Source organism: Rutidosis leptorrhynchoides, chromosome 2, assembly GCF_046630445.1.
Source record: "Rutidosis leptorrhynchoides isolate AG116_Rl617_1_P2 chromosome 2, CSIRO_AGI_Rlap_v1, whole genome shotgun sequence".
Lineage (NCBI taxonomy): Eukaryota > Viridiplantae > Streptophyta > Magnoliopsida > Asterales > Asteraceae > Rutidosis > Rutidosis leptorrhynchoides.
This window is the reverse complement of record NC_092334.1, coordinates 113,023,543-113,036,700: the sequence shown is the minus strand read 5'-3', so window position 1 is coordinate 113,036,700 and position 13,158 is coordinate 113,023,543. Positions and strand designations below refer to the sequence as shown.

At 28.4% G+C, this 13,158-nt stretch overlaps 1 long non-coding RNA gene across 1 annotated transcript; it reads right to left on the bottom strand.

The window, feature by feature from the left end:
* Positions 1-11,321: 11,321 nt before the first annotated feature.
* Positions 11,322-12,782, bottom strand: LOC139891313 (uncharacterized). The gene is made up of 3 exons (XR_011773606.1): positions 12,474-12,782; positions 12,003-12,104; positions 11,322-11,774 (listed from the first exon to the last, which is right to left on the bottom strand). It is a non-coding gene; the product is annotated as an uncharacterized lncRNA (long non-coding RNA).
* Positions 12,783-13,158: the final 376 nt, after the last annotated feature.

The window sequence follows — 13,158 nt, the reverse complement described above, 5'->3', positions numbered from 1 at the left end:
ATAGATTGAGATGTTGAGGCATGTGATATTGAAACTTGGGTTGTTAGTGGTACTGTTGGTGCCGTGATTTGGATGAAGCTGGTACGTTTTTGAAATGTCCCGTTCTTATTGATTAAAAACGTTCCATATTAATTGATTTCGTTGCGAGGTTTTGACCTCTATATGAGACGTTTTTCAAAGACTGCATTCATTTTAAAACAAACCATAACCTTTATTTCATCAATAAAGGTTTAAAAAGCTTTACGTAGATTATCAAATAATGATAATCTAAAATATCCTGTTTACACACGACCATTACATAATGGTTTACAATACAAATATGTTACAACAAAATAAATTTCTTGAATGCAGTTTTTACACAATATCATACAAGCATGGACTCCAAATCTCGTCTTTATTTAAGTATGCGACAGCGGAAGCTCTTAATAATCACCTGAGAATAAACATGCTTAATGTTGGTGAGTTATAGGTTTAACCTATATATATCAAATCGTAACAATAGACCACAAGATTTCATATTTCAATACACATCCCATACATAGAGATAAAAATCATTCATATGGTGAACACCTGGTAACCGACATTAACAAGATGCATATATAAGAATATCCCCATCATTCCGGGACACCCTTCGGATATGATATAAATTTCGAAGTACTAAAGCATCCGGTACTTTGGATGGGGTTTGTTAGGCCCAATAGATCTATCTTTAGGATTCGCGTCAATTAGGGTGTCTGTTCCCTAATTCTTAGATTACCAGACTTAATAAAAAGGGCATATTCGATTTCGATAATTCAACCATAGAATGTAGTTTCACGTACTTGTGCCTATTTTGTAAATCATTTATAAAACCTGCATGTATTCTCATCTCAAAAATATTAGATTTTAAAAGTGGGACTATAACTCACTTTCACAGATTTTTACTTCGTCGGGAAGTAAGACTTGGCCACTGGTTGATTCACGAACCTATAACAATATATACATATATATCAAAGTATGTTCAAAATATATTTACAACACTTTTAATATATTTTCATGTTTTAAGTTTATTAAGTCAGCTGTCCTCGTTAGTAACCTACAACTAGTTGTCCACAGTTAGATGTACAGAAATAAATCAATAAATATTATCTTGAATCAATCCACAACCCAGTGTATACGTATCTCAGTATTGATCACAACTCAAACTATATATATTTTGGAATCAACCTCAACCCTGTATAGCTAACTCCAACATTCACATATAGAGTGTCTATGGTTGTTCCGAAATATATATAGATGTGTCGACATGATAGGTCGAAACATTGTATACGTGTCTATGGTATCTCAAGATTACATAATATACAATACAAGTTGATTAAGTTATGGTAGGAATAGATTTGTTACCAATTTTCACGTAGCTAAAATGAGAAAAATTATCCAATCTTGTTTTACCCATAACTTCTTCATTTTAAATCCGTTTTGAGTGAATCAAATTGCTATGGTTTCATATTGAACTCATTTTATGAATCTAAATAGAAAAAGTATAGGTTTATAGTCAAAAAAATAAGTTACAAGTCGTTTTTGTAAAGGTAGTCATTTCAGTCGAAAGAACGACGTCTAGATGACCATTTTAGAAAACATACTTCCACTTTGAGTTTAACCATAATTTTTGGATATAGTTTCATGTTCATAATAAAAATCATTTTCTCAGAATAACAACTTTTAAATCAAAGTTTATCATAGTTTTTAATTAACTAACCCAAAACAGCCCGCGGTGTTACTACGACGGCGTAAATCCGGTTTTACGGTGTTTTTCGTGTTTCCAGGTTTTAAATCATTAAGTTAGCATATAATATAGATATAGAATATGTGTTTAGTTGATTTTAAAAGTCAAGTTAGAAGGATTAACTTTTGTTTGCGAACAAGTTTAGAATTAACTAAACTATGTTCTAGTGATTACAAGTTTAAACCTTCGAATAAGATAGCTTTATATGTATGAATCGAATGATGTTATGAACATCATTACTACCTTAAGTTCCTTGGATAAACCTACTGGAAAAGAGAAAAATGGATCTAGCTTCAACGGATCCTTGGATGGCTCGAAGTTCTTGAAGCAGAATCATGACACGAAAACAAGTTCAAGTAAGATCATCACTTGAAATAAGATTGTTATAGTTATAGAAATTGAACCAAAGTTTGAATATGATTATTACCTTGTATTAGAATGATAACCTACTGTAAGAAACAAAGATTTATTGAGGTTGGATGATCACCTTACAAGATTGGAAGTGAGCTAGCAAACTTGAAAGTATTCTTGATTTTATGTAACTAGAACTTGTAGAATATATGAAGAACACTTAGAACTTGAAGATAGAACTTGAGAGAGATCAATTAGATGAAGAAAATTGAAGAATGAAAGTGTTTGTAGGTGTTTTTGGTCGTTGGTGTATGGATTAGATATAAAGGATATGTAATTTTGTTTTCATGTAAATAAGTCATGAATGATTACTCATATTTTTGTAATTTTATGAGATATTTCATGCTAGTTGCCAAATGATGGTTCCCACATGTGTTAGGTGACTCACATGGGCTGCTAAGAGCTGATCATTGGAGTGTATATACCAATAATACATACATCTAAAAGCTGTGTATTGTACGAGTACGAATACGGGTGCATACGAGTAGAATTGTTGATGAAACTGAACGAGGATGTAATTGTAAGCATTTTTGTTAAGTAGAAGTATTTTGATAAGTGTATTGAAGTCTTTCAAAAGTGTATAAATACATATTAAAACACTACATGTATATACATTTTAACTGAGTCGTTAAGTCATCGTTAGTCGTTACATGTAAGTGTTGTTTTTAAACCTTTAGGTTAACGATCTTGTTAAATGTTGTTAACCCAATGTTTATAATATCAAATGAGATTTTAAATTATTATATTATCATGATATTATCATGTATGAATATCTATTAATATGATATATATACATTAAATGTCTTTACAACGATAATCGTTACATATATGTCTCGTTTAAAAATCATTAAGTTAGTAGTCTTGTTTTTACATATGTAGTTCATTGTTAATATACGTAATGATATGTTTACTTATCATAGTATCATGTTAACTATATATATATCCATATATATGTCATCATATAGTTTTTACAAGTTTTAACGTTCGTGAATCACCGGTCAACTTGGGTGGTCAATTGTCTATATGAAACATATTTCAATTAATCAAGTCTTAAAAAGTTTGATTGCTTAACATGTTGGAAACATTTAATCATGTAAATATCAATCTCAATTAATATATATAAACATGGAAAAGTTCGGGTCACTACAGTTTTGCACCATATTTTCCATGACTACACCTCGTGCGCGAAGTTCGTTAACTTCTTCTATTACACCGGGATGATTTTCGGTTTGGACGAGCGGATGAATGAGGTTTAGAATCTGAGATAGTATATGATCGTGATGAGATACTTTGGAAATGAGAGAGAAAATGGTGTCTCGAACAGGTTCGCCGGTAAACGTTCCAGGTTCATTGTCAAGAGGTGAATTCGGTTGATGGAAGGGATCACCTTCTTCGCGTCTCCATTGATTAAGTCGACTACGAATGCATCACATGAATTGGGGATGGCTGATTGATTCATTCATGCTGGTGACACCGCTTTCGGAGCTTAGGTGAATATCCATGTCGGAATAACTATCGGAATAGCTCTCGAAATCTGAGGGACTCGAACTGGATGAGGTATTAATCTCGTACAATCAGATGAAGGATTTTCGATAAGAAATAGATTATAGGATGTAGATTAGTACCCTGCAATACATAATTTACATATGCATATATAATACTAAAATCCCATAAGTTACGGAGGAATCTACGGAAGTTGTCAGGCAAAGTTACAGTAACAGATACGCTAAGATATGAAGTGGCAGATACGCTAAGATATGAATTTTGTCTATACACTATTCATGCAGTCAATGCAGTAAAACGTGTCTAGACTAAGAATAATACGCAGGTAATTTCCTAAGAAGGATAAGCAGATGATTTCCTACTAGAAATGATAAGCAAAACTTTTGACATGCAGACATGGTCGAAGTCCAGACTCACTAATGCATCCTAACGACTATCAGTTAGACACACTAATGCAAGACCTGGTTCGCTAGGACCACCGCTCTGATACCAACTGAAAGGACCCGTCCTAATCCATCTGGATGAAGACACCAACAACTGGTTCCATTGCGATGATCGACTCCAAAAACTGTCTTTAAAATGAGTAAATGCACAGCGGAATGTTTCTTTCATACCTGAGAATAAACATGCTTTAAAGTGTCAACCAAAAGGTTGGTGAGTTCATTAGTTTATCATAAATAATCATTTCATAATTTTAATAGACCACAAGATTTCATATTTCCATTTCTCATAAACATACGTCCCATGCATAGAGACAAAAATATCATTCATATGGATTGAACACCTGGTAACCGACATTCACAATATGCATTTAAGAATATCCCTATCATTCTGGGATCCTCCTTCGGACATGATATAAATTTCGAAGTTCTAAAGTATCCGGTACTTTGGATGAGGCTTGTTGGGCCCGATAGATCTATCTTTAGAGTTCGCGTCAATTAGGGTGTCTGTTCCCTAATTCTTAGATTACCAGACTTAACAAAAAGGGGCATATTCGATTTCGATAATTCAACCATATAATGTAGTTTCGATTACTTGTGTCTATTTCGTAAAACAGTTATAAAAGCAGCGCATGTATTCTCAGTCCCAAAAATGTATATATTGCAAAAGCATTTAAAAAGGGAGCAAATGAAACTCACGCATATAAATATTGTAAAACAGTTAATAAAGCATTTGCATGTATTCTCAGCCCAAAAATGTAATGAGTAAAAAAAGAGTAAATGAACTCACCTAATGTATTTTGTAGTAAAAATACATATGACGACATTGAACAAGTATAGGGTTGGCCTCGGATTCACGAACCTATATCAAGTATATGTATTAACACGTATAATCGTAATCTAATCAATTTATATATTATTAGTGATATAAATGTTATCTTAATAAGTTATGTGTCTCGTTATTAATGTAAATATAGTTATTTTATATGAAAATTTATAAGGTATTAATATAGTTTTATTAAGTATATTTTTATATAACTAACTTTTATTGTAATAATAATAATTTTTAATATTAATATTGATGTTAATAATAATAATAGGGTTTTTATAAAAATAATAATGATAATAGTAATAATAAAAATAATAATAAAAATAATAATGATACTAATAATGATAATTATATTAATAATAATGATATTATCAATAATAATGTTTATGTTAATCATAATAATAATAGCGATAATAATAATTATAAGTGTGATAACAATACTAATTTTAATAATAATTGATAATAAAATGATAAAAATTTTTTTAATAATAATCTAATTAATAATATTAGTAATAATAATGATTATAACTTATAACATCCTTTTTAACCTATTTATTTCCTAGTACCAATATCGTTCTTAATACTTAATATTTTAATCGCATCGTTAAGCATAAGCATAATCATAAACTTACTTATTATCCATATTAAAAATGATAATATTATTAATTACATAAATGATAAAATCAATAGTAATACTAACAACACTTATATCAATAATAATTTTGTAATGTTTTTAGTATTTATGGATCTAATTATAATAACAATAGTAAAGATAATGATTATAATACTAACAATATCAATAATAATAATAATAATAATAATAATAATAATAATAATAATAATAATAATAATAATAATAATAATCATAATAATAATAATTATTATAATTATAATAAGAGAAATAAAATAACTAAAAATAGACTACCTCAAAAGAAGGAGTGCCAAAAAAAAAAGAAGTAACAGCCCAAGCCGGGGATTGAACCCGAGACCTCAAGTTTACACACAGCATGCTCAACCAACTCGTCTGTTTTGTTTTTCTGATTTATTATCCATTCTATATCTATATATGTATCATTCTCTTTCTAATCTATTCTTCTTCATCCAATATTCTAAAATCGACCAGTGGATCACAAACATGTATGAAACTATTCTCTGTTGGTTTTAGTAATTATAAATGAAACAAAATCAATCTATATTAAGTATTATATTAATTTGACAAACGAAAAATAAAAAAAATAAAAATTAAAAAAACTGCTACTGCAGTCGCTGAATATAAAAAAAATATCGCGGTTTTGCTTTTGATAATGTTATGGACAAATGTTATAACTTAAATTATGTTTCAAAACACTCCTGTAAACTTTGCAAATCATCAATTGGACCATAAATACAACAGATATCTCGAATTTGATTCAAGAACAACGGTTGACTTTTAAATTCCTAAACTTTGACTCGAAAATTTAAAGTCTATATAACGAATTGGGAATTTATACTTTGCAGAAAGTTTGGCTAAACAATTCCTAACAAAACTGTATTCATAGATTTTAAAATGGTTTTCGAAATTGAATTTTGGCAATAAAGTTGTAAGAACAGAGATGTTTGAACTATTTCTTGAATTTTTGGCTTTTAAAATCTGAGTTGCAGAAGATAAGACCGTATATATTGATGGTAATTCGAATAGATGCAGTAGTACAAGTGATATGACTGAATTCTTGTTTGTATTGACAATGAAGATCGATTTTTCAACTTAATCAGACAACCAGTACATAAATAAAATAAAATAAATTAAATGTCGCTGTTTATCTCTAACAGAAATTGGATGACTCAATTAGAGGGAATCAAATAAGCAGATATATATAAAAAAGATTAAAGTCGATGTCGATGGGTAACAGATCCCAATTCTGTATCTAATTCTGATTCATAAACTTAATTTTAGTATTAAATAAATATGTTAATAAATTATAATAATGTTAATAATTTTGTAATAATAATAATAGAATTACTAATAAAGATATTAATAATAATAATAATATCAATATAATACTAATATAATCATATTAATAACTAAAATCATAATTATAATTATAACAATGATAATTTAGTAATAACAATATAAATAATAATAATATTAGAAATTTTTAACACATTATTCGTATCAAGTTTCATAACTAGTAATATTAATAAGACTGATATTAATATTAACATGAATATTATAACAATAATGAAGTAATGATAATAATATTAGTATAACAACTATATTCTTCTTGAAACCATATTTAATATATTAACATTACAACTTATTACTATGTAATATTTAATAATTATATAATATATTATATGATAATATTCATTGAATATTTAATGTATATGTGTTTTATATATTACAATATATTCATAATTATAAATAGAAATCATATATAGATTTATATATATATATATATATATATATATATATATATATATATATATATATATATATATATATATATATATATACAATTATATATTCAATTATGTTTTAAATATTAAGTAGATAATTAGTTATATATGTTAGACCATTAAACTCAAAGTATCACATTATACATGTAATACTTTGATAATTTTGACAAATTATATTTGAAACCGTATATATCTAATATACTCTATATATTCAAAATAACAAATTTTAGTTTGTTAAAGTTATCTTTCATTACATAATAGTTCGTTAATATATTTAATATAATTATTTACATATATAGTTATTTATATTTACATTTCTATTTTCAATTATAGGTTTGTGAATCGTCGGAACTAGTCAAAAGATCAGTTGAATAAATGAACATAACTCCAAAGTTTTCGAGACTCAATACTACAGACTTTGCTTATAGTGTCGAAATCAAATAAGATTCAAGTTTAAATTTGGTCGGAAATTCTCGGGTCATCACATAGAAATTGAATCAAAGTTTGAATATGAGTATTACCTTGTATTAGAAAGATATCTTACTATAAATAAGAAATATTTCTTGAAGTTGGATGATCACTTTACAAGATTGGAAGTAAGCTAGCAAACTTGGAAGTATTCTTGATTTTATGAAACTAGAACTTATAGAATTTATGAAGAACACTTAGAACTTAAAGATAGAACTTGAGAGAAATCACTTAGATGAAGAAAATTGAAGAATGAAAGTGTTTGTAGGTGTTTTTGGTCGTTGGTATATGGATTAGATATAAAGGATGTGTAATTTTGTTTTCATGTAAATAAGTCATGAATGATTACTCATATTTTTGTAATTTTATGAGATATTTCATGCTAGTTGCCAAATGATGGTTCCCACATGTGTTAGGTGACTCACATGGGCTGCTAAGAGCTGATCATTGGAGTGTATATACCAATAGTACATACATCTAAAAGCTATGTATTGTACGAGTACGAATACAGGTGCATACGAGTAGAATTATTGATAAAACTGAACGAGGATGTAATTGTAAGCATTTTTATTAAGTAGAAGTATTTTGATAAGTGTCCTGAAGTCTTTCAAAAGTGTATGAATACATATTAAAACACTACATGTATATACATTTTAACTGAGTCGTTAAGTCATCGTTAGTCGTTACATGTAAATGTTGATTTGAAACCTTTAAGTTAACGATCTTGTTAAATGTTGTTAACCAAATGTTTATTATATCTAATGAGATGTTAAATTATTATATTATCATGATATTATGATATATTAACATATCTTAATATGATATATATATATTTAAATGTCGTTACAACGATAATCGTTACATATATGTCTCGTTTCGAAATCATTAAGTTAGTAGTCTTGTTTTTACATAAGTAGTTCATTGTTAACACACTTAATGATATATTTAAATATCATTTTATCATGTTAAATAAAGTGTACCAATATCTTAATATGATACATATGTATTTAGTAGACGTTATCATAACGATAATCGTTATATATATCATTTCGAGTTTCTTAACTTAGTAATCTCATTTCTTATGTATATCACACATTGTTAATATACTTAGTGGGATACTTACTCATCATAATCTCATGTCAACCATATATATATATATATATATATATATATATATATATATATATATATATATATATATATATATATATATATATATATATATATATATACCACAACATGTAGTTTTTACAAATTTGTAACGTTCGTGAATCGCCGGTCAACTTGGGTGATCAATTGTCTATATGAAACTTATTTCATTTAATCAAGTCTTAACAAGTTTGATTGCTTAACACGTTGGAAACATTTAGTCATGTAAATATCAATCTCAATTAATATATATATAAACATGGAAAAGTTCGGGTCACTACATTTACTCCCCTGTTTGGGGGGTCGATTTGAATTTTTCAAAAAAATGTGGGGGCCTTTGTTGGTAAAATGAAATTTAGTTAAAGTTAAAAAAAAGTGAAAAGTCGAAAATGCCCCTAGTACTATTCCATAAACCCAAAACACCAAACCCTAAACCCTAAACCCTAAACCTTAAACCCTAGCCTCTAAATCGGACTAAATTTTACTTAACAAAAGATGAAAAAAACGTTCACATTCTTCACGAACAATATTATCTTGAATGTTATTTTTGTCGATCGTTTTCCCGCTTAAATAATAACATTCATCACGAAGTGTCTTTTCTAAATGTTCATATTTTCGTGTGATCTTGATGCCGGAAAAAAAAAATTCCAAAAAAACGAAAAAAAGAAAATTTTGCTTCCCCCCGTTTCCCCCCGATTGGTTACTATATATATATATATATATATATATATATATATATATATATATATATATATATATATATATATATATATATATATATATATATATATATATATATATATATATATACATATATGTGTGTGTGTGTGTGTGTGTGAACACGCAATTTTTGAACAACAGATAAAATATGAGTATATAACGCAATTTTTGAACAATAGATAAAACTAGTTATTGAACCCTCGCTTCGCGCCGGGGTTCGATTTTTAATGTATTTTATTGCGTTTAGTAAAATTATTTTGTGGCTAACGATGATGTCGTTGAAGCGCAACTCGAGTCGAACTAAAAGGTATAACCCGTGAGAAATTTAAATGCTATTTTAAATTAACAATATTTGTGCATCTCTGCGTTTCGCTATGAAATTGTCGACTTTTAAAAATTTAACGCAAAATCAATGTGTATGAAAAGTACCCCAAATATTTAACGTTTTTTAAAAAGCGTCCGTTTTGCGTATAGCTATAAAATTATTTCGAGTTTAACGATGGTGTCGGAAAAATTTAACTCGTTGCGAGCGAGAAGATATGACCCGTTGAATATTTGGGTGGAGTTTTATTAAGATTTTTTTAATGAAAATGGTTATTTGACACTTTACCCCCTGTTTGGGGGGTCGATTTGAATTTTTCAAAAAAATGTGGGAGCCTTTGTTGGTAAAATGAAATTTAGTTAAAGTTAAAAAAAAAAGGTGAAAAGTCGAAAACGCCCCTAATACTATTCATAACTTTTGTCTATTAGTTAATACTAGTTGTGGAGCCCTCGCTTCGCGCCGGGGGCTCCGTTTTGAATGCGAGTTAAAAAAAAGTTTGGATATATTTTGTAAAAAACTTTTTTATCGACATCTAACATTGAAGGTTGTTCCTTTTGTGAAAGTTGCTTCTTTTAGCGTTCAGGTTTTTTGTTTAAAAAAAAAGTTAGTTGATCTATTTTGTAAAAAATAATATTTTTCGACATTTTTTTGTTGCATTGAAGGATTGGTTTTTTTACGAAAGTTGCTTCTTTTATCGTTGGGGGCTAAAAAAAAATACTGTAGCACAGTAGTAGCCCATGTGGGTCCAACTGTTTGATCGCAGCGTACAAGCCGGTAAAGCGTAGTAAGTGTTATTATTCAATATTTTTAGTTTTAGTAATGGGATAAATAATAATTTAGAATTTAGAATTAGGTATAAAGTGGGAGTTTAATTTGTATTTTAATGGAAGTTAGGATGTTAGTTTTGTGAAAAGTAAGGGAGATGATAAATTCAACATGATTTTTACTTCTTCTAACATCATTTCATTCATCTTTCCCAAAATATTCTTCAATAAATTACAACAAAAAGTTTTAAAATTTTTACATTAGTTTATCATTAAGGGCATTTTAGAACATTTAAGTGAAAGAAGTAAAAATAATGTTGGATTTATCATCTCCCAATGAGAATAGTACTATTCATGGAGAATAAGATCTAATAGATAGTATGTTAATGTTAATTAATAATTAATAATAATGTAAATATGAGTATATCTTAAAATTGAAACACGGCAAACTTATACGAGCTAGCATAAAATGAAATACATAGCGTAACTAAAAGTTACAAGTTAAAGTTGCCATTCACCATATATAACTATTTTTTTTTTGTTCAGTTACAGCAAAGTTCTTCTGAAGGATAATGGATCACTTGTTGAAGGCATCACACCACCTTCTACTCTATGCAGTTTCACAAGTCTTATTTGATCTGCATAAATATTTAAACCAACATTCAAGTACTTTTCTAACAAACGATCGTCCAATCTGTCATACACTCTAATTTTTATCCATTTCAAATGTGAATTGTTCGAAGTAATTATGATACTCTTACCTTCTAACTCAATTTTATCCATTTCAGATTCTTTTATAACATAATTGTTCAAAGTTACAGCCTCTTTCTATATGTGAAACGGGTTTTGGCATTGGAGGCAATGCATGCCACTTCATCTTGTCATCCAGCATGTAAACATCCCCATAAACAACATGATGATTTAAACAACACTTCAAATTGTGCTCAGTTGCTATATAAAATCATGCCTAGCAAATGGTCCAACTCTTAAAAGTCAATTACACTACTTTAAACTTCAGAACTTCATAAATTAACAAACTGATACTAAATATAGAATAAAACTCATAATTTGGAATTTGTGGCAAATCAGTAACAATATTGATCCAGAAAATTAGTCAAAAGTCAAACACATCTCTTTCAAATGGCAAGTCTTAACAAGATTTTTCATCATAAAGAGAGAATATAAATGAACGTACTTCGTGCTTTTGCGAACACTGATAAGTGCCCCTGGTTTGGGCATAAAGTCACCCTCTTGACCACCAATAACAAAGAGCTGATCACCAACGGCAACACAAGCTCTGTCAATAGTCAACACATTACATATAATCATCTATACACCCCAATATACAGCTGAATTCTTATATAAACTTAATTTCTCAAACTACAATGTCAGTTTATAGTCTACACATATAACAATAGTTTAATGTGAATGCTACTTATACATATAACATATATTTATTCCATTGCAACTATCAATATTCAAGAGTAGAAACTTTTATTGAACAAGATATATGAATTCAGCAATAGCATGTTTACCGAATGAATCAACAATTATACAAGTGACTAACAACATCAGTTTAATCGAAACCCCAACTAAATAAGTTATTTGGACGAATGAAACATAATCGAACATATAATAGATCCGAAGAACGAAATGATGAGTCTACCTGTTCGTATCAGCTTTTAATTTTGAACGGAACACTTGAATTGAAGAACAATACGATGAGCGCTATCTGCTTCATATGCATCATGAATCATGAACGAATTCATTGGCGGTATCTTATTGAAATCGAATAGAACTTAAAACCTAATTTAGCGATTTCGGTTTTCAGAGAAAATTTATTAAGCCCTGGTCTGGAGTAGAACTCGATTTATTAATGTGATTTAAATGAGGGCATTTGGTTTATTGATTTATATGTGTGCGTATTAGTAACTCTACAGGCTAGGTGGCATTTTTTTATACTGTAAGGAAAAAAGATAATTCTGTACTGTATTATTATTTGTAGGGAGGTTGTTCATACTTCTCTTAAATTTTCTTCACGCTTGTAAACATGTACTTCTGTTGAATCTTGATCACAGTTGTAAACGTGTAATTTTCTTTGTTTTTTTCACGCTTTAAATCATGTATTTCCTTTTCACACTTTTTAGCGTGTATTTTATTTCTATTTTATTCACATTTTTGTCTGCGTACTTTGCTTTTATATTACTCACATTTTTAATTGTATTCATATTTACACACATTTGCTTTTATATTACTCACATTTTTAATTGTATTCATATTTACACACACCTATACATGTGAAAGATTTATTAGTACATGTTTAAAAACGTAAAAAATTTTACAACATTTAT